This window comes from Cavia porcellus, unplaced genomic scaffold (assembly GCF_034190915.1).
Source record: "Cavia porcellus strain 051 isolate PalLab524CR breed Dunkin Hartley unplaced genomic scaffold, mCavPor4.1 scaffold_1, whole genome shotgun sequence".
In the NCBI taxonomy this organism is placed as follows: Eukaryota; Metazoa; Chordata; class Mammalia; order Rodentia; family Caviidae; genus Cavia; species Cavia porcellus.
Window position 1 is genome coordinate 150,460,624 of NW_026947484.1, and position 27,128 is coordinate 150,487,751.

A 27,128-nucleotide genomic window follows, 5' to 3' on the forward strand; every position below is an offset into this window, starting at 1 on the left:
CTTCTTATGCATCCTTGAGCTGCTTTTTTTTTTTTTTAAAGTTCAAGTGTTGCATAAAAAAAATCAACATAATTACAGAAAGCAGCCCTTAAACAAGAATATCCTGTTTTGTTTCCTGTGTACTCACTGGGGTGGCTCATCTGAATCCCTGACAACATCCAGCTTCAAGAAGAAAACATCAAGACTGCTTGCTGATCCTGGTTTTTCCATACAGCTCCTCAGCAGTGGGGCTGTTGGCTCCAATGTGTAAGCTGACAATCGCTCTTTTGTTTACTTCGCAGTCAGAAAAGCAATGCTGCTTTTCTTCACTATGTATGGGCTCCATAATCCTAGCAGTCCTGTTCACGCAGCAGTAAGCCCACATATATGTTTCCCAGAGGAATTTCAAATACAGGAGATAGATTAGCATCTCTGTGGCTTTATGCAATCTGTGACGGATTCGGCAGCAATAAACATTTTAAAGTGTGGTCAGTACTAAACTATTTGCTGAAGCCCGATTGTGTTCCTGAGGTAGAGAAAAATTAGCAATAACTTTCGGGTAGTAAATACGTTGGCTGAGGGAGCATACAACACCCCAAACCTCTTGCCCTCTCCGCATTTCATTCTGTTTAAAAGACAGAAAAAAAGCCCAATTGTGTGCTGATGAATTAGAAAACTTCATGAACATTCAAGAAATACACATGCCACTACAAATTAACCATTAGCGGGGCAAGGTATTCATCCTTTCTGTCAGATTCTGTGGGAAGTATGCCTTATTAGCATTGAAGCCCAAAGACATAATATATCAGTCTACATTCACTGATCCTACCCCCCAAAAAAAGAAAAATAGAAGAAGAACTGGCAATCTCAGTCCAGGGAAGTGGGGGAATAAATAGTCTTTTTCTTCCCATCCCCATTTCGACCCTAAAATTGAAAATCATCAAATGAAATCCTATTTCCTCTTTGTTGCCAGTTTGTCTCCGTGTTTGCAGTGGAATGCAGTTTTGCATTTTAAATCAGTTCCATCATCACCCTGCAAGTGATCACACTGCTAATTCTCTCCCTCTCCAGTCCCGCCCCGCCCCCAGCTTTGAATGTGAATGGGACCCGAAGGTTCTCCAGGGGCCACCTCTGTGGCCCTGGAGCAGCAGCCTGCCTCCTGCGTTCAGCTGGTTTCCTGGCATGCTTCATGGGGATTTGTGGTGAGTGGCCGCTCTGGACTCACTTTTCATTCTGTCAAGTTGTGGTTAGGCTTAGTGGGGTTTCTTTGTTATACTGGCCACTAGTAGTCAACCCCCTTGCAAATATCTAGTTTTCTCTTTTTCCTTTGAAGAAAAAGGAAAAAAAAAAGTTTCTCCCCACTCCCCACCTTAACCCTAAAACACAAACACCAAATAACCCAAACACAAACACCAAAACCCTCACCTTACCCCTAAACACAAACACCAAATAAGCAGTGCAATCCCTTCAAAAACTTGGTGGTAGGAAGACAAAAGAGGGATCCTTCCAGATGTTCTCCACAGCCCAATTTAAGTTTGATGTCAGACTACAAAAGGTCTTGGGAGGCCCCCATGCTCCACTGACCTGCTGTTTTATTAAAAAATCATGGGTACATTTTACTACCATTTTTCCACATTAAAACAAAATAAAATAAGTCCAAAAAATTAAAAAGAAAAAGCCAAAATAAAATAAGTCAGACATATCAAATGAGAAGTTTCGGAACACGGCATTTCTGGTTCTTTCAGAACAAACCTGGAAAATGAAATAGTGCGTGCCAAAATTAATAGAACAAAACAAACACATAAATTCTGAGGAATTGGTAAAAATGGGGTATACCCTTGGACATGGAGAGTTTTGGCAGTTGGTGCATAGGTCTTTAGCCAGCGCTTAACGGAGTTTCATTTCATGAATCAATTGAGGGGGGGGGGAGAGAAAGAGAGAGAGAGAAAGAGAGAGAGAGACAGAGAGAGAGACAGAGAGAGAGGAGGAAAAAAGAAAAAGAAAGAGAGAGAGAGCAAGCAATGTAGGCTGCCAAAATTTTATATTGCCAAGTTAGGTTGTTTAAAAAAAGAACAACAACAAAAGCCACCAACAACTAGTAATGCTGAGAGCTTGCAGCATGTCCTAAGAGAAAGGATGTGTTTACATCAGAGGCGGTGCAGGAGGTGTAGGGAAGCTGTAATCTCAGAGTAGAGACTGCCTTTTCCAGAATGAGGAGCTAGTAACTGCTTCACCACCCTGCCACAAAGGCCTCCAGACAGAGCCAGTTCCTGAAACACGCCAAGCCCCTTCCCACCTTCCCTGCGCCCCCGCCACACTGACTGGAAATCTATTTCCCAGGAGCCCCCAGAGCTCTCCACTCAAATCTAACCACACACGGGAGGGGGGCTTCTGCAGTGTGGGTCTACAAGCCCCCTCTCCCCAGCCCAAGTGCCCACAAACCCTCCCCTTCCCCACTTGCAGGTCTCTTGCCTTATTTTTCTTCAAGGACTTGTTACTACCTGGCTCTGTAGGATTCCTTTGCTCATCATCTATTTCCTCCACTGCAACAGAAACGACAGTCTATCTTTGTTCACTTCTTGTCCTCCACCACCCAAAATATTACCAGCACATGGGAGGCACCAGTAGAGGTCGGTGCATGCATATGTGGGTATAGTTTCATCAGTGTTATTTTTTCTCATTTTATTGTGAACAGGAAGCAGAGTCCAGGGCGCCTGCACCGTTTGGTGCAGAGAATCACTATTTGAAGGGGACAGAAGAGTCTCTGCAGGCCAGCACCAGGGCACAGCTGAAGGAAGTAGACAGGTGCATGACGCGTGTGTTCCTTACTGCAGCGACTGCGAAGAGCAGGAATGAGAGTCTTGTTTCTTAGGATCTTTGACAAACTGCAAGGTGGCTGAAATCATGTGAAATCATGCTTGGCTACTCACTCAGGGTAAGAAATAGCCATAAAACAGAGGAAGGTGTTTAGCTCTCTCTCTCTCTCTCTCTCTCTCTCTCTCTCTATATATATATATATATATATATATATATAATCCAAAATGTACAATACATATTGTGAATTGGGAAGAAATGGTCCAAAAGGAAAGATAAACTGTGATGGGGGAAGGGAAAGGAAGAAAGAAAAAAATGCACAAGATAGTTAAGATAATTATGTTGCTGGCTTCTATGTGATATGCAATGCATCATCTAATATAACTGTCCAACGAATCTGTTTTGAAACTCAGTTTCATTGTTTGTTTATCTTTTTTTTATCTCTTTAAAAAAAGCAATATAAATACCCTCTTGGGGTCACACTCTTGCACTGCCAAAAGAATCTCCCAAACCCTAGAAATATGCAGCCACTTTCTCCCTGCAAGTTACTGAATTACATAGATGAGGAGTGTAATACCTTTCCTCCCCATGACAAAGGCCACTCGGACACTCTAGGAAAAGAAAATAAGTTAACAAGAGAAAAAAACATGCATTCACATTGTCAAAATTTTAGGTCACAATAGCCCTCAAAGATGAAGACTCAAAGACCCAGGGAAGTTATTTTTAGGTTTGATGAAGAATAGTCCACTGTGGAGAGACATGTACTACATTTTCAAGTAGTGATAACAAGCATAACAAGCTAGTGTGCAAATGTAGATAAATACTACTGGGGGAAAGGATATTGTCTTATAGTTGCAGACAGGAAGGACCAATCCAGCAGGGTTTATCTCCTCATCCCCATCTTTTGGTGATTTTTGCATCTAGACCCTTTGCACTGAGCTATACTCCTAGCTCTTTACTACAGTTTTTTTTTTTTTTTTTCTTATTGTTAGACAGGGTTTCAATAAATTATTAAATTTCCCAGGCTGACTGTGAAATTGTCATGTTCTTCCCCTGGCCTCCCTGAGATCTGGGATTATGGCTATGTGCCACCACTCCTGGTCATTATCTTATACTGGTCTTTCTTTTTCTCTTTGTGTCACATTCTTTGCTTCCAGGTGTGGGGCAAGAACTTCTGGGTACGATTAGACAAAGTAGGTCAGAGAACTTCTTTATTGCCAGTAAAGGTAGAAGAAGGTCAGGACAATATTTCCAGTTTTATGACTCACCGTGGAGAAGAGGAACTCTGGTTCTCTGGTTCTATGAATTGCTTTGGGGGGTGTGTGTGGGAGGGGGTGTATAGGACAGCAGGAAAAATGTCAGGGAGGCTTTCTGAGGCCTGTTTATGTTCTTTGTTTTAAATTACTGTATTCAGCATGCCACAGTGCTACATCTTGGGGTGTTTTTCTAGAGTCCCAACGCTTTCTTTCTTAACCATGTGACCTTTTTACACCTCGCATTGTGTTTGCAATTTTTTTAAACAAGAGAATATTTACCTACTCCTAACATGTGACAATGTATGGGACAAAAAAAAGTAACAGTAGCCTCTTGGTGACAGCACAATGAACTAATCGCAATTATCACTGCTAAGCTGTGGAACCAGGAAGACAGGTTCATAGGCAAGCCCTGAGACCAAGAACAACAGGGCATTATAGGAAAAGCTTGTTTAGAAATGCATTACGGTAGTCCGCGAATGTAGGTAGATAGGTAGTAGGCTTTCAATAGGTATTTATTTCAATTTTCATGCCATATGGGAAGCCTTGGTAAGTGATTCAGAGTTTTCTTGAAAAAATACTAATACATGTCTGGCTTGTGGACATGATACCCCAAACTAGAGCTCCTTGTCATGTTAGATATTTTAAGATGAAGACAGAAAACTAGGAGCATAGGTTCCCTCCCATAGCCTCATATCCCGCATCCTGAAACATAGTCATAGGAAACCTTTCTGACTTAACTAAAGGTAGGTCTTAAGATCTTTATGATAGGGGGCTGGGGATTTAGCTCAGCGGCATAAGCGCCTGCCTTGCAAGCAGGCAGTCGTGAGTTCGATCCCTGGTACCGGTAAAAACGAAAAAGACAAAAAAAAAAAAAAAAAAAAAAGATCTTTATGATAGACGTTCTGCTTACAGCTAGACGACAAAAAGATTCTGGAAAAAAATACGCCTACTATGTTCCCTCAGTTTATTATAATATTAGTGCAGACCTCCTCTTTGTCTGACTATATTTCTCCATGATTTTCCAGTTTTCATCAAACTTCTCCATGAAAAGACAAAGTTTTCCTCAATCTTCAGGTTTCCAAAGCTTCCATATTATAGAAAACTGGTTCAGTATACTTGTTATGATATTCTCTAGTTAATTTGTCTTTCTGTGAGAAGTTTGTAAGCCCCGAACTTTGTGAAGTATGATGAAGACATGTTACTTTCTGTCTCTTATGTTTTCCGTGACCAACACGGGCAGCGCTGACATCCCAGTTGCTCTGGTGAGAATTTTTTCACCAATGTTGTCTGTCTTAGTCCTCTCCTTGTGAAGAGGAGAAAGCAAAATTCCTCCCTGTCCCTTGCTTTTTAAATTCAGTTGAGCTGGAGAAAAAGTACTCGTATGCTTTCTTATTGTTACCCTGTCTTTTGGTGTCAGCCACAAAGCGTGTGACAGGTGAAGGTAAGATGTACTTTTTTATTCCCCACATTGACTGCGCAGGCTCCTTCCGGACGTCTATTTTCCTTAAAAAATGTAGAATGAGCCCAAATGTACCCAAAGCAAATTTAGCACAGATTTATCTTTTCCTTTAATTTTTCTGGTGGTATCAGGGACTGAATTTGGGGCCTTCATGCTGTTACATCCCCAGTCCTTTCTGTACTTTTTACTTTGAGACAGGGTTTTGCTAAGTTGCTAAATTGTCCAAGCTGAGCTCACATTTGCGATGCTTCTGCTTCAGTGCCTTGGGGTGCTGGGATCACAGGTGTGCACTGGTTCACCTGGCAGAGGTTTCTTTTTTTTGTGCTGTAGCTAATACTCGCTGTCGCTGCAGCACTTCTGAGAAGTGTAGTAAAGATAGAAACACGGTGAGTACAGACAGCTGAGAGCGGGGGATAGATGAGAAAATGTGTGTGTGTGTGTTAAAGTTTCTTTTGCTTTATTGGTTTTTGGACGCAATTCTTTTGTGAATGTAATCTAGCATATTCTCACTGAGCTACAATGACAGTCTATTTTTTGTTAAATTTGAGAAAAGTTCTTGCTAAATTGCTAAATGGCCCACACCTGACTCTTCCAGTCTTCCTGCCTCAGCCTCCCACAGTGCTGGGGTCAGGAGTATGTGCCACCATGCCCTACTTATATTGCTTATTGTAATAATGACAGTAAAATAAGTGGAAAGTATGGAAATGCAGATCTTTTGAAGTTTCCTTCTCTGTCTTTCTCTTTCTATTTCTCTCTCCCTTTTTCCCTCTCTTACTCTTTTATGCTTCCAAATGGAGAGGGAGATTTAGAAAGTGTCTGCTGACTAATCCATCATATTCTGACAACTGAATTCCCAGAAACAGAGAATTAGACTTTCAGACAAAATGATATTTTGACGGGAATTGTTAGTTGAAGCTTATAAAAGTATTGAGCTGAGGACCACCCTATAATGAGTCCTCAAATAATGGTAATTACTAATGTTTATCTTAATTTTTCCCATGAAAAAAACTAAGGATTTCAAAGTCTAAGCAGCAAATTTCAGTGTCTGACCAGGCAACTCCACCATCTCAATGTCCTTGGAACAGCTGTGTCAGAGAATTTTTTTTTAAAACAAACATTAATGGTACAGGGGTAATTGGATAGACTTTTACAGTAAAGCATAACAATAAAAAAATGTCTAATAGTATAAAAAAAATCAAAAGAGTGAGAATTAGGACCATTACCCACCTAATGATGAATTTGTCATATTTTGGGATTGTATATGATGGAGACTAAAAATAAATCCAAAGCTTCACATCTTTGATATTTGAAATAAAACCTGCGCATTTACGTTTAAAAATTGCTCAGGCACAATGGTATAGGCGGTTATTTCTGGCGAAAGTGGATTGTGGACGGAGTAGCTGATGAAAACTCTCTTAAGTATTCATGTAGGACAAAACCCTTCCTGGCCCTAAGAAGTCTCAATTGGCTTTTCAGCTGCACTGTGGTTTATTGTGCGCTTTAAATCAGCCCTAAGACGACACTCCATACCATTGTGTCTGTTAGAAAATCATTATGGTGCAATTAAAAGCACTGGTGGTTCACAGGGAACACGAAATTTTCCTCCATGTCTGACGGCTGAGCCTCTCCTCCGTGGCTCTCGTGATTAGTGATTATCCGCACTTGTGGTGGTCAAGAGATACAGCTGTCGGGAAAACACTCAACAGATGGCACTTGCGGGGTGGGGGGATGTGTCATTCCTCTTGGTACACTGTCTGACACCCGAGCTTGGGACTTCCATAAATGCTGGTGGACAAGTGATTCCTTTCAGGTCACATCGGACTGGAATGTTCGGTGACAAAATTAATCTTCCTCCAGAAATGAGGAGAAATTGAAGTGCCCTTAATGAAGCGAAGTGTGCAGTATAATGCTAAGATGTATTGTGCCTTGGAATCTTTTTTTTTTAGCTATTCCAGATAAGAATGACTAATGTGAGAGAAAGCCTGATGGGTTGGGAGATAGATTACTTCTTCCTCAGGATGAGGTTGGGAAGAAATTAGTCAGTTCTTTCATTTTTGTAAAGCTCTTTTAAGACTGGCTTTAGATTCGTTAGATTTTTTTTTTAAAGAGCAGTTTAACCTTGGTTTCAGTAATAACATGACTTGTTGAATGACATGGTCTGTAATAAAATTAGCCTCAGTAACTTGAGCATTAATTAAATGGTTTCATTGAACACTGTGCTGGCATTCGAACATGAAACATTTAATCCTCTGTCTTCATTATGTTTACAACATGTATATGTGTGTGGGATTATTTGGGGAAGAAGACACAGGGAGGAATTCACTGTCAAAGATGATGAACAAAGCCCGGAAACACAGCGTTGAGAATCTGAGTTACAGACGCTGGGACGGACTGGTTTGTCGCCACAAATACGCTCAGCTGGAACCTCCAGTGAGTAGTCTGTCTAGTGGACATTCTGGGCTGTTTGGGGTCTCTGTGTTTTAACAGAATAGGTCAGTCTGGACTCATAGGTTCAGGTCCTATATTCCAGAAAGTGTCCTGGGCCTTGCCTGCCAACTGAATCACTCCTCCAGTGTCACTAAGTAGAATTTAGGCATTTCTAGTTTGACCTGAATGTAAGTGCAGGCCTATAAAGATTTAAAAGCAGGCAATGTGGGAATAACTGTGTCCCACAGGGTTAAGTTTAATTTTGTCAAAATCGTTGTCTTTCCTTTCTCATGTTAGCAAATCATGTCCTGCAGTTCACTAAGATTTATATTTCCTCTACAACATGACACTCTGACATTTTCTGTTTGTCTACTCATGTCCCAGAAGAGGTAACCACATGCCACATATATGCTTTCTGTTAGTATATTTGCAAGTTAATCTCACCAGTGGGTCTTTGAAAGATTTTCAGTGGTAAAACACACAGAAAGAGAAGCGGTAAAAAGGAGCCTTTCTGATAAACACACACAGGGGGCAGGGACGGGGAAACAGAGGTAGGAGACATGGTAAACAGTGTGGCAAAGATTTAAAATGCATGCCATGTATTTGAGAACAAAAGCAAGATTTCACTTATTCTAAGGGCTTGATATACGCCAGGAAGTCCACCAAGTATGCTAGAAGCATTATTAGATTCTTGTACATATGTGAGTTAAGACTTGTTCTTTTCAGTATACTGATGAAAAATGGAGCTATAGCTGATAATTTGCCCAATCCATACAAGACAATGTTTCAGATTCTTGTACTTTCTTACAAGAGAATAGCTGCTTCTTTCCTAAATAACAGTATGGTTGTGTGCGAGTAATATCTTCCATAATGTTACTGCTGAATGTAGGCGTTAATTAATAAAGCACTGAATAATACAGTAATTTGTATAATGAGATAAATTTTTAAATCTCATAAAATCCTACAGTTCCTATTGAGAAAGATGGTTGAGACAAAAATATATGCTCTTTTAAAGGACTCAGATATTATTGTAATAAGTAGAGAGTAAACCACTTTCCCCCAAAATTTCATTTGTTTTATGATGAATATAAAGATAATTTTATAATTTCCTTTAGAAGAAATTAAAGTAAGACTCTTCCTTTCATCTGTTGAGTGAAATGAAACTGTAAATAAAACTACTAAGAAAATTTTTAGATCCTCTTCTGATATCTGTAGAAGTTAATATGCTCCCAGCTGAGATAGTATGGGAATTATATCACGGCATACATTTTCAAAATAAGCCTGCCATAAAAATGATTGGTAGATCATAATCTATGCAATTAGACAATATTTTCCCCCCAGATTTTGAAGGTAGAAACCCTGAAAGTATGACTTCTGCCAAAGAGAGATGACTAATTGGCAACCTAAAAGTGAATTTTAGACTTTCGACTTGCTTTTTATTGCGGGGCTATATATTCAGGAGAGGTGAAAAGATGCTCTGTGATTACCACTGTTTCTGGCCATGGTATTGGTCCAACATGACACTGTGATGACAGCTCAAGCACTTATGGAGGCAAGACAAGCCCACAGTGGATCCAGGTGCCATGAAAGCACACGCAACAGAGAGAAAGAAAAGATCCTTGTCTTATGGTAGCTACTTGTGATCATACTGCTATAAATCGATATCATGCTGGGAGGAGAATTTTATAGCTCTAAATGGCATTTGAAATTATTTTGCTGCCCAACTGAAAAAGACATGAGAGGTCTACTTTCCTAACCGTCCAGAAATCCTACCTTGGGCATCCATTATGGTGCGATTTTAATTTTGAATTCAGTATGAGCTTTATTTCCAGTTATGATGTTCACATCCCCCTAAGTAAGAAGAGGATCAATAGTAAAAGGAAACCAGCAAATTGTAGGCTTTGCAATAAATCTAAGGTATTAGGTAAACATAACTTAAACAGTTGTTTTTCTTCTCCTGAAAAATAAACACATGAGAGAAAAAAATGAGGCTCTAAAGGGATTATGCATTCCTCAATATTTTATAGCTGTGTTAAATGCAATATTGTGCTGTAGTTCCACTGCCGAATATTTGTTGATGATCATTTACTCACCAACTGCAAACCCAAAAGATGCTATTTGAGGTTTTTTGTGTGGTTTTCATCTTGGCTCTTCTGTCAGTGTTCCACTGCATGATTGTAAAGAGCAACTCCTTGCATGTGGGGAGACAGATGCAGGTGATTTAAGCAGGGAAATGCACCACAATGCTTTTACTCAGCTGATATTTAATGATTTACCATTTAATGTAGTTCGTCTTTCATAACCCTGAGTTCAAACAGAAGCAGCTGCTATTAGGGATGCGAAAATATTGAACTTCCCACCAAAGACCTGCGAGAGCAACTTGCATTGCTTTAGCTACTGGACCCATCTGGCCTTTCCCCTAGGCATGACAACCGGGGGAGAGAAGCGGTTTACTTTCCCTGGATGGAGTCTTGGACCGAATGTATAAACGCTAGATAAAGATTTTCAAATCAAAACTCCTTGTGTTAACATCACCGTGTGACTTTGGAGGACAAAATGATGTGTTTTGTCTCATTATCCAAAGAATGCTGAGAAAGCTCAGGAAGCATATGGAAAATTGTACTGAGCTGAAATCAATTCAAAGGGTAGAGGTGTCCTTAGTTTCCAATCTAGAAGACAAACACATTTTCTTATAATTTTGATTTTCTTTTATTAGTATGAGAGTGTTCTGGTAAAGTATTTGAAAAGCTTTCTCTCTTTAGTTTTAGAAAATATCTTGACAGATATAGAGATAAAGATGTTTAGATTGATGAATGGGTGGAAAGATGGATAGACTCAGATCTCTAAAATAACAACAAAAACTTTCAAAAAAATTAAAGGATAAGAGACAGGGATCAAATGAGACTAAAGTTGTGGAGGAAGACTGGTATTCCATATGCCTATAAGAATTTTATTATTACTATTATCAAATGGAATGCTTCAAATACATTTTTAAATCCTAATCCAAAATTTTTTTCACTCTGGCATTAAGGGATAGTGATTGAAAAAAAGATTAGAGGATAGGTTGCCTCTCCCCACCTTTGTTTTATTTTTAGTAAAATTTAAACACCTGCAAATTAGGATTTTCAAGAAATAGATTACAAACTTTTATGATAATTATAGGCCTTCCAGACAAAAACTATTGCCTAGTTATGATTTTATCCAACCCCTTTACTGCTTACAGTGGGTCAAAGATGTTCTTTTCCAGCAATATTGTCTTAAAAGATGAAGATGGCAGTGAGATATTTTCACTGTGAGACACATACTTAGAAGTATGTGGAATTAGTTGGGCCAAGACACCATGTGGGTAAACACTTCTGACAGCTTTTCTCTTGCTTTAAGCCAGAGTCACACTTTGCCCAAGTGTTTATTATTATTACTTTTAAAAACCTTTGCTTATCTTACAACAGTGTTTGTTCTTACCTGTATGAATTATTAGAAAGTACTGTCCCAGAGGTATTTATATATCACTTAAAATTTGATGATACTTAGTGTTTCAGAATTTTAAGTAATTTTAATAGCTTGTAACTACAGTTTTGACATTTAAAAGGACAAAGAAAAAAATTTGTTTTTGTTTTTTGTATAGGACCGATGGAAAAAAGAAAGGGTTTTAGGAATAAATGTGCTCCACGTTAGTCTTATAATTCCAGAGTTACTGGTAGAAAGTCTTTTTGGTCACTTTCGAGGTGTAGTCCTACCTAGAGGTATGTCTTTGATCCAGTGCATTGGATTCCTGGATTCTTAGCTTCATTATTATCTCCTGAGAAAACTTCCCAATCATTTGTTTGTTTGTAGCACTTAACAGATCTCCCTGCAGGGAAATGGATATGTGAGTGTGAAGAATTGGGTCCAAATTATCATGATTTCATGACTGAAGTACACAGTTCATTTTCATTGTCTATATAATCAGTTAAACACTGAAAATCAAGAATTAATTTATCAACTTCAACAAGGTAGAAAGTAAAATTTGGAATGTTACCCAAATTTATTCTCTTGGTGTAAATACATCCGGGTATTTTATATAATTTTTATTTCCCTGTTTGCTCAATTTCAAGATTTATAGGAGTTCTAATTTGAAGCATGGCACAAATGCCGCCACAGTGTGGGGCTTCCCCCACAAAATTTTATGATAATTGTTTCCAGGCCCCAGGGCATATTATGATGGGGAAGTGTATATTTTAAGGTACTGTTTCATTTTTTAAAATTTTTTGAAATTTTGAAAGTAAAAATGTCCCTTTTATTTATTTTTAGAAGGCAGATATTCTGGTTCAATTAATTTTGATTAGCCCTAGTGTGTATTTTTTCAGTTAGCATTGAAAATTATGTTTTCACAAATACCCAGAGAAAAAGATTTGCTGTTTAGTGAGCTGGATTATTCTGGTGAATGTGGTTATTGTGTTCAAAGAAAGTGAATTTTCCACAATTGACTGTACTATGAGCTGATGACAACTGATCCTATATATGTTTTTAAATAGTGCTGGAGTTTATACCCAGGTTAAAGCATACATAGAATGATAATATTCAAATTTAAAAAGACTAGAAATATATGAAAGGACCTACCAACTTTTGAAGAAAGATAACCTGGTTTAGATCTCAAGTTCAGACCACACTGATGTCTTTGTTGGCGAATGGTAGACCCTAATACAAATTGAATTTATCTGTCTGCATTCCCCATAATGTCCCATTGTGTTAACAGTCTATGCCATTGCAGGGGGAAATGGTGAGGTACCTTTCTTCACCTCTCACAGGGTTACAGCCAATACTCCACAGCAAACGTTAACAGAGAAAGCTATAAAAATTGAGTTCACCAAGGTTTTGTATGACACAGCAAATTTCAAAAATGAAGACTCAAAGATCCAGAGAAAATTGTATGTCTATACCTGAGTTTTACAAAGAATGGGGAGCTGTACAGAAATGTGATTAGATAGATCCTGCAGCACAACAGATTGAGAGGGAAACCTAGCTAAGGCCTGATTGTTGAGATTCTTTTTTGCATTGGTATAATATTCCTTCTTTTATGGTAAGGGGCACAGTCCCGTCTGAAATGAGGGTCTTATGACCTGCTATCAGACAAGGTAGTGTAAAGACTAGAGTATTATTTCCTGGTTTCACGGTTGGTTTTGAATTCCAGGTTCTGTGAATCACTTTAGGAAAGAGAGTTCTAGTTTCCATGGCCTGTCTTGGCAGAAAAACAGAAGCAGAAGCAAGCAGGGACCAAGGTCAGAAAGAGACTGCTTCTGAGACCCTCTACTGTTCTTCAGGTCAAAGTACTCAGCCTACCAATGTGCCGCACTTTGGGGAGGTCATTTTCTAATGCAGCACTGTATGGCTGAGAGGATGTGTAGAGAAAAAGAGAAAAAGAGACTGAAGGGAGGTATTATTGATACAAAACAGATTTCATTTTCTTATTTTTCTGTGGCATTCTAGGCAAACAGATGGGAATCTAATAAAATATTTTGAAGGGCAAATTACAAAAGAAGACAGTAAATGAAAATACTCAGTGGAAACTTCTGAATGCTATTTATAAAATAATGGTAAAGTTAATAATTAAAAAAAGAAGCTCACCACTAATCATGATGATTTATAAATTCAGAATCATATCCTGGAAAATTAGTATCTTTTAAAAATCAAAACATGAGGGTTTTTTTTTTTTTTTTTTTTCTTTTTTTGTCTTTTTGAGACAGGGTCTCACTATGTAGTTCAAGCTGGCCTTGGACTCATTTTGTAGCCCAGGTTGGTCTCAAATTTGTGCCAATCCCTCTGCCTCAGCCTCCCAAGCACTGGGATTATAGGCGTGAGCCACTAGGCCTGGCCAAAATGTGACTTAAAATATCACCTTTACTCCATTTAGAGGTATTAAAAAAGAAGTCATAGGACTCCTCATGGTTCACAATAAGTTTCATTGTCATTGTAAAATGCAATTCAAGAAAATTATAACACACAGGAAAAATAATGAAGCAAAGGAAGATGTTTGTTGTACCTAAAATAAGCATGCAGTGAAAAGAAAAATCTCTTAAACCCTTAAGACAATGATTCGCAAGGCATGTTCTGAGGACTGTTTGCCTGAGAATGACGTGGGAAACCTGTCAGAAATGCTGCAAATTCCTGGGATCCCTGCCAGATCTGCTGAGCTCTTTCCAGAGGAATTAAATTCAGAACCCGTTTTACTACATGCGTAGACACAGATTCTTCTGAAGCACAGACTACTTTGAAAATCACTCTTTAAAGGAAAGCTTTAGCCTGTACACGAATTGAGAACTACTGGCCAAGTCAAAGTAAACCAGGTGGATTAGGTAACTCTGAAGATGGGTAACAAAGAGAAGTTAAGTATTTTCTGGTGTGTTGCTGCATTGAGTAGATTATCTCGTGCACGTCAGACACAGTCAATACATACCAAATGAATAAAAAAGTAGAATCTTATCAAGTGTATAAACATCATTTGGATGCAAAATATGCATGCTACTGTTCTTCACTGGTCATAGGCTCATCACTAGGAAATCCCAACTAGGAATAATGAAAAGGAACTGTTCATTTCATGTGCTACAGGTATTTAATAATTCCTTGAAATACAATATAAATAATTTAAAGCTACAGAAGGATTAGCAAGTAGAGGACAAACTTAAGTATAACAGTAAACTCTTTAGCATAACAGAGATATTGATTTGGTTAACCATTACTTTTCTGAAAGACTTTTTTAGGATATTCATTGTACAGTTTTATATTTATTAGCTCAAAATCTGATTGTCTCAAAAATTTTATTATCTCAAAAAAACAAGAATATGATTGTTTTCATCTTACCATATTCAAGAAAGTTCACTTTTGGTAATGAGCCAAATGAGATGCTCATTTTCACAGGCTTTTTCATGTACTTAGTCATTTAGCAAATACTTATTAATTTCCTAGTCTATGCATTGTGGAAGAACATACAGCCCTGCCCTTGCAAAGCTTATAGCTTAGCCAAGATGGATGGTGCACACTTGTCTGTACTCTCACCAACTCTGCAGGCTGAGGCAGGAGATTCAAAACTTTAAGGACAACTTGAGCAATTTGACTAGACTTTGTCTTAAACCAACAAAATCAATCAAACCATTTTAAAGAAACAAATGGGAAGTAGAGTGCTTATCCAGAAGGCGGTAGGCTCTGGTTTCAATCCCCCTTACTCCACAAGAAACAAAACACAAAACAAAGTAACAAAAGAATAAAAGAGACAAACTCACAGCATAAAATATCAAGAGGAATGGTTACCTTTTACCCCACAAAGAGATATTGCTAAATAGAAATCTATAAACTTGTGTGTCCTATTTAATGGATGATCAGTGGTTTAGCAAGGACTATGATTTTTTTATTCTTAAGCCTCTGCCTACAGCTTGCTCTGAGACCACATAATTGAACAGGTAAATAATGTCCTTGATGCTGAAGGTCAGGGACAAGCTGCAGGAAGCCTGTCTCCATTGACATTTCAGGATGAGCCCAGAAGAAAACACTTTTTTTTTTTTTTTATTTCTTAAATCACAGATGGAATTTGATGCCCTGATTTGGGTTTTACTCACTGGGAGTCCGTGGGAACAAAAGGCATTAGCATTTACATCAAATTCTCTCTTTGTTGAACCAAGCTGTCACAGGCTTAATAAACATGTACTCAAGTGTTTACAGACCATCATTATAAACTGCAGAGATATTTCCCCTTCCTCTTATCTTCTGTCGGGGAGCCTATCATTGTTAATCTGGGTGTGCCCACTGCTGCTTCTTTTGTGACAATCTTTTTAAGCTCTTTAATAGTTTTGTCTACTTTAATGGACTAGCCTGGAACTACTTGAGGCTACTATTGCATAATTTTAACAAAGAGATTACATAAAGGCGCGCATTGGTGTCTCTTAATTAAGAATGTGATGAGTAGATGAAGTATTTGGCAATAGCTGAAATCAACAAAGTCATTAAAAATTCTTCCCTGATACTACTAATTTGTTTGTAATAGCCTCCTAATTGCAGTATATAAACAAAGACAAATGTGAGTTGGACTATACGTGAAAACTATCAGTCTCGTCCATTCTGGTTAAACAGTTATTTCCACTTTCAGTTCCATAAAGTACAGAGAGCTATGTCTCAGTGTCTTTGGTTGACAAGTTTCTAAGACTCAGATTCCTTTCCTGAAAGGTGTTCTTCCTGTATAAAAAAATTTTTTTTGTCACTTACAGTATTGTGTAGTCTAGGAGAAATAACAGAGATGCAGGTGCTTTATGAGTAACCAGATGGGAAACGCAAGATGATCAAATTTCCTCCTAGACTGTATGAGTCAAACGGGAATGACAAAAGATTTTCCTCTCAGCCCAGAAGAAGGTCCAACCTAATTTTAAAGTCTTGGGGGCAAATGATGATAATGCTATGTGTAAGTCCTCTCTTTAAAGATATGAAACCTGTTTTTTAGAGGCTTCTTTTTTTTTTCCATCACCGAAATACAGCCAGAATTTGCGATTAGACTCAGCAGCTGTTAAACAGGGCCAGGAGCACTGATAAACTCCAAAGGCATTTCCTTCAAGCAAGGTAGTTTCTACAAGGAGCACAGTTGGAATTGGCTGAGCGACTTAGAGGGAAGAGCGCCACCTGTCGGCCCTGCCTGCCGCCTCCTGCACAGCCTCTACCCGAGAGCTGCCTGGAGAAGGAGGTTCCGAGGTGGCCAGCAGGGCTCCTAAGCGTGCTCATACCACGCTCTGGAACTGGAGGAAAACACACGCATTTTAATCAGCTTTTAAAACAACCAGGCCTCTCTTCCAAAATACTAGAATGAGGGGGAAAAATTCTCTTTTATTACCTTAAAGATGCCAAACAGTGCCATTTTATGACTGTGGGAAGCTGGAAGTCATTTCCGAACTCTTTTGGCAAGGGTGCTGTGGAGAGCATCCAACTCAGCCCTTTAAGTGTCTTCGTAGACCCACCGCGCAGCCGGTGATTTACTGTCTTCAGGACCGGAGAGGACCCTTTCGGTTCTGAAAGGAAGAAGGAGAGGTGAAGCGTGCTTAGGAAGCCTTGCAAGGAGGTTTCGGAGAATCCAGACAACCCAGCGGTGGAAAAGTGGTTAGTGGTTGGGAACCTCACTTCCCAGCGTGCACTTTTTAATCTGCTTCGGAGAGGACTCCAGCAGCCTGTAAAAGTGGTGATTTGGGAGTATCGACAGATTCGTCTTCAAGCCACGTAAGCTCCAAGGCCCCCTCGCCTGCTAGCTGCCTGCAGCCTAAGTGGATTTTTGGTACAATTTCACAGCGAGTTCAGTGGCCTGGTTTAAACCACATGGACAGAGTGACGCACACGCATGTATAGACACATGCAGACACACGTCCCTCCTGTGGAGTTACCTGAACTTCACAAACACACATTCAACTCACTAAACAAAATTAAGCAGCAATAAAAAGAGGCTTTTTGCTGCTACTTTGCAACCAGAGATGCGAAGACTCTCCAGCTACCCTTCTTTCCACTCAGTAGCCATCAACAAGAATTTGAATTTTTGTGCTCTCTAGCTGATTCTTGGTCTCCAGCAGTTTAACGTCACATAACTGGGGGCTAACTATTGGTTACTAGTTAAAATATGTTCACATGCATTTGTATTTTACTCCCCATTATTTTCTGTTGCTGGGGATTGAAACCAAGACCTTCTGCATGCCAGGCACCAGCTCTACCCCTGAACCACACTCCTAGCTTTGCTAATATTCTTTTGTTTGGAGGTTTTGACTGCCTGGTTTGTGCATATGGTTCACGGTCCTAAGCATCCCGTCCTTGGAGTCAAAAACATAGCAAGAGAGAAATAAGCTATGGTATTTAACTGCTAGTCAAGAAATACGTTGCTTGTGACGAGACCAATGTTTGGCAGCCAGTGAGCTCTCTATAAATATCTGCTAAAATAATGAGTGGTAGATTATACCAGTGTGGTAAATAATTAGTCTATCACATCAAAAAATGAGAAGCTGTCTGGTAGCGGAAAGGGAAATCTGGAAAACTTTGCTTCACAGAAGTCGGTGAACTACTGATTTCACATAGAAAAGCTATCTAATCTTTATTTGCTTTTCTATTTTTCAGCTGTGATGAATATTGTCCAAATCATTTTTCTCCGATTATAAATAACCTACAGCCTTTCATGGAGCAGGGTCTCGCTAGCAATTACATTTGTTTGTTTGTTTGTACTTTTCTTTGTTTGTAGTGCCAGAGATTAAACCCAGGGTCTGACACTGGGAAGCACTCTACCTGTGAGTTACCCCAGCCTCGCGATTACATTGTTAATAGAAGGTTTCATTAGTTATTTTTATTTGTGGATTTATTTTTTGATGCTGAGAGTGGAACTCAGGATCTGGCATATGCTAGGTTAGCCTGTGACCACTGACCAGAGTTGCAAGCCTTTAACAGAGTATTATAGTCATAAACCACATCATAAAGTTATGCATAATGGTGCCCTACAGTTTTCATATCTTCTTTTTAAGATCCAATTGATGTTTTCTTACAATGCAGTGGTTATTGATGAGGAAACCAGTTTTCTGTCTGCCAGACAATCTTCTGACACTTAAGTGGACATAATATTACGTTATTGGGAATGTCGTGTAGCCTGTTCCTTGTTGGAACCAGAATGATACATCTATTCTCAAATAAAGAAGTCATTCCTGGCAGTGGGGTCAGGATGTCACACTGTTTCTCATTGCTAAACCAAGTGGGTGAGCAGAAGCCACAGCTTCCAGGAGCGCCTGCCAGGCCCTTGGCTGAGTGAAGGGGAAGTCTCCATTCAGAACCTCAGGCGCACACTGCTTCCCTATTCAGAGGTGACAAATGTCTTTCCTTTATAAGGAGTAACATCAAGCTTATAATCTTTGATATATACATAATAAAGGGAAAGAAAACATTTCCCAGAGCAAATGCAATCCCCAATTTGCTGAGTCATCACTCATGGCCATTAAAAGGAAGCAATAGAAAAATAGGATTTTATGATGAGATAGGAAAATGACTGCAGTTTTAAAAATGTTTCTCTTTGTAGAAATAGTTCCAGATGAAGCTGGTATATACACTGAACAGATTCATACATTTCCTGTATGTTTATGTCATTTGTTCATTTATATCTCCTTCTGTCTGTCCATCCATCCTCTATCTAATAATTTATCTGTCCCAACCAGGGTATTTGTAAGTAATTTCATCCTTTAATACATTTATAAATCTAGATTGTTTTGGGTGGCATTATTGCTAGTGACAGATCTAGAAGATGGAGTCCATGCTCTCAGGGCTCTCAGAGTCCCCTGGGAAGGAAGATGAAGGTGACAGGTGATGTGATGGCACTGTGGAATGATGACAGAAAGGCTTGGAAATGGGATACTGGGTATAGAAAGGCTGACATAAGAGCCGAGTTCTAAAACATAAGTAAAAAGAATTGGGTAGATGGTGGAGAGGAAATGTATACAAAGGACATGGCATATGCAAAACGGTATCGTCGTTTCTGTTCGTTTATGTTGGTGCAGTAGTGATTTAACAGGCTCCGCTCCTTCACATAAGACATGACGTAAAAATTCAACTAAACATGACTTGCTGCATGTGGTTACGCTCCGTGGTAGGCTGCAGAAAAACAGGCAGTGGGAGTAGGAGAGCTCAGTATTCGTAGGTTCTGTCTCTAAAAGCACATTTTTGGGTCTGAATCCTGAATCCTACTCCTTTCTAGCTGCCTATTTGGAGGATTAAAAATCTATCTGCCTCAGTTTCCCTTTCTTCAAATAATAATAACAGCATTTTTTGTAGTATTATGTGAACTTATGCATGAAACAACATGTTAGTGTAGTATTTCTCTTAGGCTTTAAGTCTATTATCGATGAACAATAATTGACAGTGACAATAATGATGATATTATCACTATTACCTTTTGACAGGATGTCTGAGAACTGTCACGAATAGAGATGTATTACATTTGGAAGCCAGACAACTAATTTTTCAAAAAAAAAAAAAATTAAACCAGTTTGCATGAGACAGAAAGGACACTAGAAATTCTTTCACGTGCTCTGAGTTCAAATTCTGTTTTTCTATCTTTCCACTGAGAGACCTTTACGAGTTGCTCGGTGCTTCTGCTATGGTTCTTTAGCACACGTGGGGCTATGGGATCTGCCTGAAGGCGCTGCTGAGAGGATTCAGTGAGATGGCTTGGATGACTGGACCACCCGAAGCCTTGTCTTGTCATGCAGTAAAGCCTTGAACATGCTAAGAAACTACAGAATGGCTAATCTAAGCGTGGTGAAAAATATCTTTCCCGAAATACTTGCGATAGTTTGAGAGATCACATATAAATATTCTCATCTGCATGTGCCAACTCTGGAAAGCGTTCCTGAATGTTACTGCTGACTTTGATCGCCTGCCTTTGCATCTTTGCCAGAACTTGCTCTCGGGTTGCTGCTATTCATAGAATGCCCTTGGATAATGTGATAGAATGAGTGCTCCAATCATTTTGGAGGTGGTCATAATGGGAACTAAAATGGTCAGCGAGAGAATGAACTAAGCTTAGACATCTAATAAAATCTCTCTCTATATATACACACATATATGTATTTTGTCCTTAGAATAACCTAAAAGAAGATAACATAATCCTGTATGAGTAGATAAGCATTAAACATGCTAACATAAAATACATTTCCTGGGTACAGATAATATATGCTTTAAAAGACCACTAATCTTGCATGGGATACAAATTTAAAATGACTCACAAAAATCTGAATTGTAAGAAAACAGCACTAGGTTATTTTTATTGGAATTATTATTATTATTTTTTAAAATTTCAAATAGTGCTTTAGGCCTGAGAAACCAGCCTACTCAAGCAGTACGCGTAGCCTGGCTTTAAATAAATTCTACCTATCACTGTGTTGCTAATACTATTAAAATCTTCGGTGTCTCAAACATGCTTGCTTCTCTTCCTCCACATACCAAATGCTTAATATTATTACATTGAAGACCAGGGCTTGTTAGTCTGCCTGAAGGAGGACAGAAGTTCCAGGTTGGCATAGCTTCTATTTTATTAATTTTTTTTTCTTTCCTGCAACCTGATTTCTTCTGGGTCTGACCTAATTCCTTTGATGCCTGGGGGCTTGGAGGCCAGTGCTAATCTGCATCATAGAGGCAAGGTGCGACAAACGAAAGAAGAATAAAGGAAACATAGCAAAAGTGCTCAACAAATCAAAATAAGTATTATGCAAACAGAACCTTTTTTTGTTTCATGCCATCTTCTAAAGAGGAGCCTAAATTTAATACAGTTTCAAATACACATTTCACCTGTCTTCTTTTTTAGATAGCTAATGTAACATTTTGTTGACTAGGAAAAGAAAAAGCAATAGCTGACTGCTAATTTTTAGGATGATAAAAAAAAATCAGTGTAAGGAAAAAAAAAAAATACCTGTTTATGAGAAATATGTCCTGCTCTAGAAGTCCTAATGATGGAGAAGATTTGTCCTGTCATGGCAGGCAGTCCCAGCTTTGTTACTAAGCTTGGGAACGTGATGAGATTCAGAGTTTCTTAGACCTGTCAACTAATTTATTGTTCCCAGATTCTTTTTTCTTTTGGGAAGCAGGTTCTTCTTACTGCTCAAATATGCGTTCAACATCTTGTACTCATTAATATACTAAAGGCAAAGGCTACTGGGGCAGAGTTTCAAAGTATCTTTGCTCTCTTGATTTTGGATTACTATGACTCTGGGAAGAGTGGGAAGGTGAAATTTATCCTTCCTTGCTAACCAGGGGCACGCTTCTTTCTTGGAGATGTTAAGAAGTTGTAATTTAGTTTGCAAGGGATTACCAAAAGGAGGGTGTTCGTTTATGTTTTGATTAATGAATATTCGCAAAGTCGTTGATAGATCAGCTCCCATCAGAAGAGATGTACTTTAAGGCAAGAGAATGACCAGTAGTAATTACGGTTCTTTTTTTTTTTTTTTTTTTTTTTTTGTCTTTTTCATTTTTACTGGTACCAGGGATTGAACTCACGACTGCCTGCTTGCAAGGCAGGTGCTTATGCCGCTGAGCTAAATTCCCAGCCCCTGTAATTATGGTTCTTGACACAGCCTTGTTATAGGACTATTTTCACTGCACAGATATTTGAAGTCACTTGGTGCCCAGTCTCTCAACTTGGTGTTCGTTTGGCAGCCAAATTCATGTTTCATGGCCAGGTGACTCTGCTCTGGGCCATAAGTAGAAGGGCTCTTCTAAATCAGAGAGCTGCACCCTGGACCTGTGCTTATCGCTGAGCACAGAGCTTGGCTGTTAGCATATCCTCGTAGACTGAAATATTTATTTTAGGCAACTATTTAAAACTTTTAATTTATTCATCAGATGTACAGAGCTGCTAATCAATACATATGTATGTGCTATGTATGTTTCTCAGGGATGGTGACTTTTCTTTATATTTTATTTTTGTTAGTATTTTAATAGTAGTTATACTAGTGAACAGGAAAATGACTGCCACACAGGTACTAAGGAGGAGAAAAGAAGAACAGGGGTTTGGGACCCAAATAATTCACAGTATAGAAAATTAACATAACCACAGTTGACAGCAGGTCTGTCATTAGTCTGTTATTAGATGTATAAGTGTGTGTGTGTGTCTGTGTGTGTGTACTGCTACTGTATTTTAACAAAAATCCATGGAATCAGCTTTTCACATTGATGAAAAATTGCTGCAGTTCAATCTAAACATTGCTTTTCCCACGTCTGGAAAGGCCATTTCAAAGCAGCTTAATTCCCCCCATATTATTTCCTACTCGATTCAAAGAAACAAAAAAAAAAAAAATCATGTATTGGTACAAGCTGCCACTACTTTAGTTCATTGGTCCCTACCACATAAACTAAGAGCATCTAAGAGCAGGAAATCCAGCTATAATTTGGGACCCCAAACCTTGCATTAGTTTCCCCTTGGCAGAGATACCTGAAACACACTCATATTTAGTAGTTTACGTTGTACAGCTTTGAAATCCATTATGGTTTGTACATTGGGCAGGTAAAAGATTAATTTGTGTTTGTAAATGTGTGCACCCGTGGGGGTAGTTGTATGTTATGCACAGGTGAAAAAGATCTTTTGGCAGCAAATCTATGGAGCTGACATTTTTATGCCTTTTTTAAAGCACAAGTCTAAGCACATGAAAGGTAGATTCACACTTTTAAACTGTTCAACTCGTATTTTGGTTTAATGTTATAATTTATGTGGTTCATAAACCAACATTAGGTATAAACTTTATAGGTATATACACGCATTTATTTTCCTAATACAGTACAATTTTTATTATCAAGTACAGGAAAGATATGATTTATTCCTATTTTATTAATCCAATGACCCAATCATAAAAGATGCTTCCTATTAGAGAAAAAGAGGAAAATGCTGAAAATGATCCCTGCTCTTTCACAGTGAATTTAGGAGAGGCTGCTTATATTCTCGCTATGATTTTGCGAATATGAACAATTATGACAAACATCTAATGGATTGGCGTTGTAGAAGGTTTACTCTGTCAACATTCCCTTGCATGCCATTTTGTTTTTTTGCAGAATTCTGATGAGCAGCGTGTATGGCTGTGGAATTCTTCAAACGAGCTAGACCTAATGCTTATGCTGATGATCACAGCAATTACAAACACAATAGATGTACATCACCCTCAATGAGATCTGAACTCCTGATGAAAGGAAGACCCCGCTCTTGCTTTTTCCTGTGTGTGTCTGGATAATAGCCTCATTGTCTATAACTAATAGACAAAAATGCAAGGAGGTGATTCTGTAATATGACGGATAGCGAAGCAGAAGGAAAACGGCCTTTGTTTCGCTTTGCTGTGCTAACCCCTTTCTCAGATGATCTTGGCAGCTTTTTTCTTAGCTTTCGTCTAATTTTGCTAACATCTCATAGATACAAAACCGCAGCCTGGCCCTCCGGCTCCCACCCCTGTCTTCTTTGCTCCTTCCCGCTGTTTCATTACATTTTCTTATGTGCATACCATCAAGTCCTCTTGGACACATAATAAGATTTGGGCCAGACTATGTTTCTTGGCTTTAATGGTTAGTTAGCTTTCCAGAATACACATGCTGCTTTATACATGCTTTTATTACTGACATCATGAGAATGCAGGGCTCCTATGTTTACAATTGGGTGTTCACCCTTAAATAAAAGCCATGAGATCAGGTTGTTTAAGACAATCTTTGAAAAGCAGAATAAAAACAGCTGTTATCTGCTTGAACCATTTCATTTTCTTTCATGATCTGAATGATAATGATGTGTAACAGTGGGCAGTCTGCGCTCTCATTATGCTCCATACATCAGAGTCTCTTTCAGGTTGGAAATGGGTCTCTGTCCCTGAGTTCCGACAGGATCTTTTCAACCTCACTTCTAACAGGTGTTGGTGTTTGGGGGAGGCCGGGAGGGGGATGAAACACCTCTGCGTGTCCTTCTCTGACCTCCGGATTCAGGAGGCTGGTTTTCATTGGCAACGTGGATTTGAAAAATCAAACCAGGTCCTGGCTGAAAAAAAGGTCTGTCTCACCAGAAACAGATTACAAATATTTCCACATGTCAAACAAATGAACAATAGGGTGGTCCTTATTAATCAAAGCTCTTCTAAACCAAGTGCAGATGGTAACAATGAACTCCTCTTCCATGGTTTCTTGCAACAGAAGGAAATGTTTCTCACAGAAATGCACAGTTCTTCCATTTCTTCGACAGACACCAGACAAGGAATAAGAACCTCAAACCAAATAAAAACAAAATGAAAAAAAAATTACAAAATTTCATAATTCTTAGTGATCCACGCTGGGAGACTCATTGGGCTTATTTCCATTCAACACGCCCTCATCACAAGCTGTTTCTGAAGATTCTGTGGCATTTGCCCAGGGACTACCAGCTGAAATTGGTTTAAACCTCCTGAGTCCCCTTTTCATATTGCAGATGCTGCTGATTGGGGAGCAGAGTTCTGCTTTCCCCCAAAGTCAGTGATTTCCAGGCTCTGGTGGCATCTACTACTGAGAGCACAAACTCCTCTCTGACAACAGTGTCATTTGTTATTTTTAATTAATAGGAAAGTATCGATAGCAATAGTTGAAACTGCATTCTATTCAAAACCTGAGAGGGAGGATCATCGGAAAGGCAAGTCCACCGACAGCGGTGCCCGGATGCCTGACCCAGGGCTGCCTTTTCTTGCCCTTCTCTGTGTTACCTGAGCCTCTTGGCTGGCAGAGAACTTGGGTGGGGGCCCTCCTGAGAAACAAAGACTCCTTGGACTTTCTTTACCACCACATGCTACTACTTAGGAAGAGCGTATTTCAGATGTTTTAGCAAAATTGATTCCACTTCTCCAGTCAAGATTAGTGCTATTATGCTCCCGTGTAGTCAGACCTTCAAGGAAAAGGATCAAAAGACTAGCAAGATGTCACTAGGTTCACACCTTATCTCAAAACAGTGTTAAACCTAAATTGTATTTGAAAGGTGAAAATTCTATTGTGAAGCCTTTAACACACACAAAGTGTCTGTGATTTCCACTGATAAAGTAACTCCATGATATAAAAACTTTACAGTTACAGAGGTGCTTTCTCTCTCTCTCTCTCTCTTTTTCCCTCTCTCTCTGCCTTCTCTCCTTCTCTCCTTCCTTCCCTCCCTCCCCCTTTCTGACTAAAGCTAGGACTTTCATTTCTCCTGGTCTAATCTCAGGGAAGGGCACTCTTCCAAATAGTTTAATATATGGTTAAAGATTTTTAAAATCTCTTCTCAAACTTTTCCAAGACAATTACAATACAGATGAGCAAATTTTCTACTAATAGATTAAATATGCGTGTGAAATTGCAGATTAATTGTAATCTTTTTCAAGAGGACTAAATTTTATAACTTTCTATGGGGAGATAATGTTTTATTGGATTTTAGGAGGAAATGAGATAAATTTATCATATATAAGAACAATTACCTTACATGACATAATCATGATTCATCAGTGACTTTTTGCAGACATGAAGGAGGTTACCCCATTGATTTTTAAGAATGTAATACAAAAGACTTTATGAAAATATTCTTGAAAGCTTTAAAAATGTGAAATTTAAAAAAATACATATAATTAGTATAGTTCAATACCTAAGTACTTTCCTGAATTTTTGGATCAATTCTAAATTAACCAAGTCTAAATTAACACAAAATCTTTGGCAAGCACCAAAAGAAGGTTTCATTCTCTCAGTGTTCTTGTGGTGCTGAATAAATGCTCTCATCTTACTGAAATATACTTTCACATGGGAAGTGAAAGGCAGCCTGTTCCCCTCACAGGGTGGGCATGCCCCAGAAAACATGTGCCTAAGCCTAAAGAGGCTTGCTTGGAAATGCCATAAAACTCAGTGCAATTTGTGTACTCTGTGGCACCAACTAAACATAGTAATGTCTATGTTGAGAAGAGAATGAAAAATTAATCCAGCAATGGAGTTTCAGGATTGCTGAGAAATGCCTAAAAAATGTCTTAGAATGTCACCATGGATTGCAAGGTCTTTCCCAGTACCCATTATTACATTCAGTTTAGGGATTATCAAAGTATATTGAGTATTATTTATATAACTTCATTGATCTTCATTTGGCTATCATTCAACTGCAATTAAGAACAAGGAGATGCCATGTATGTATCTGTTTAAGAGAATTAGTGAGAATACATGAGAGAGAAAGAGAGCAGGTGATTATTTTGATGGACAAGTAAACAATAAAGGAAAGAGCAAAGGAAATCTAACACCGTCAGAAGAGTATTTGGACAACAGGGCATTGTGGGATGATCCATCGTAAGGACATGGGCACTTAGAAGGTGGAATACAGCAGGAGTAAATATTGTAAAATGATGCCTACTCCTCAGACATGTCATTCAGGGCTTTATGTGTGTTCTACTGAAGTGGCTGAGAGTATAATTTCCAGGTTTGAATATGAGTTTGTCTGCTTACTCGTTGAATGATGTTGGCCATATAATTTAGCATCTGTGTTCCTGTCTTCTCATGAGTAGAATGTGCTTTAAAAGTCCTAAGAAAACCTTCTTTGTACAGAAGTTCTCGGAACTTCTAAGCACTATAAAAGTGTTAATTGCAAAATTGTCTCATGAAAATTCTCTATGATGAAAACCATTATTTTTATTTTAAAGCTAAGATAATCCAGGTCCCAAACTTGATGTATCTTG

General features: G+C 38.8%; 1 protein-coding gene across 1 annotated transcript in view; it reads right to left on the reverse strand.

Moving 5' to 3' along the window:
* Positions 1-27,128, reverse strand: part of Adgrl2 (adhesion G protein-coupled receptor L2) — a 612,767-nt gene that overhangs the window by 501,584 nt on the left and 84,055 nt on the right. The window contains exon 2 of the mRNA XM_063257703.1: positions 16,784-16,958. The gene's annotated coding sequence lies outside the window, so the exon portion shown is untranslated. The remainder of the gene's footprint in view (positions 1-16,783; positions 16,959-27,128) is intronic.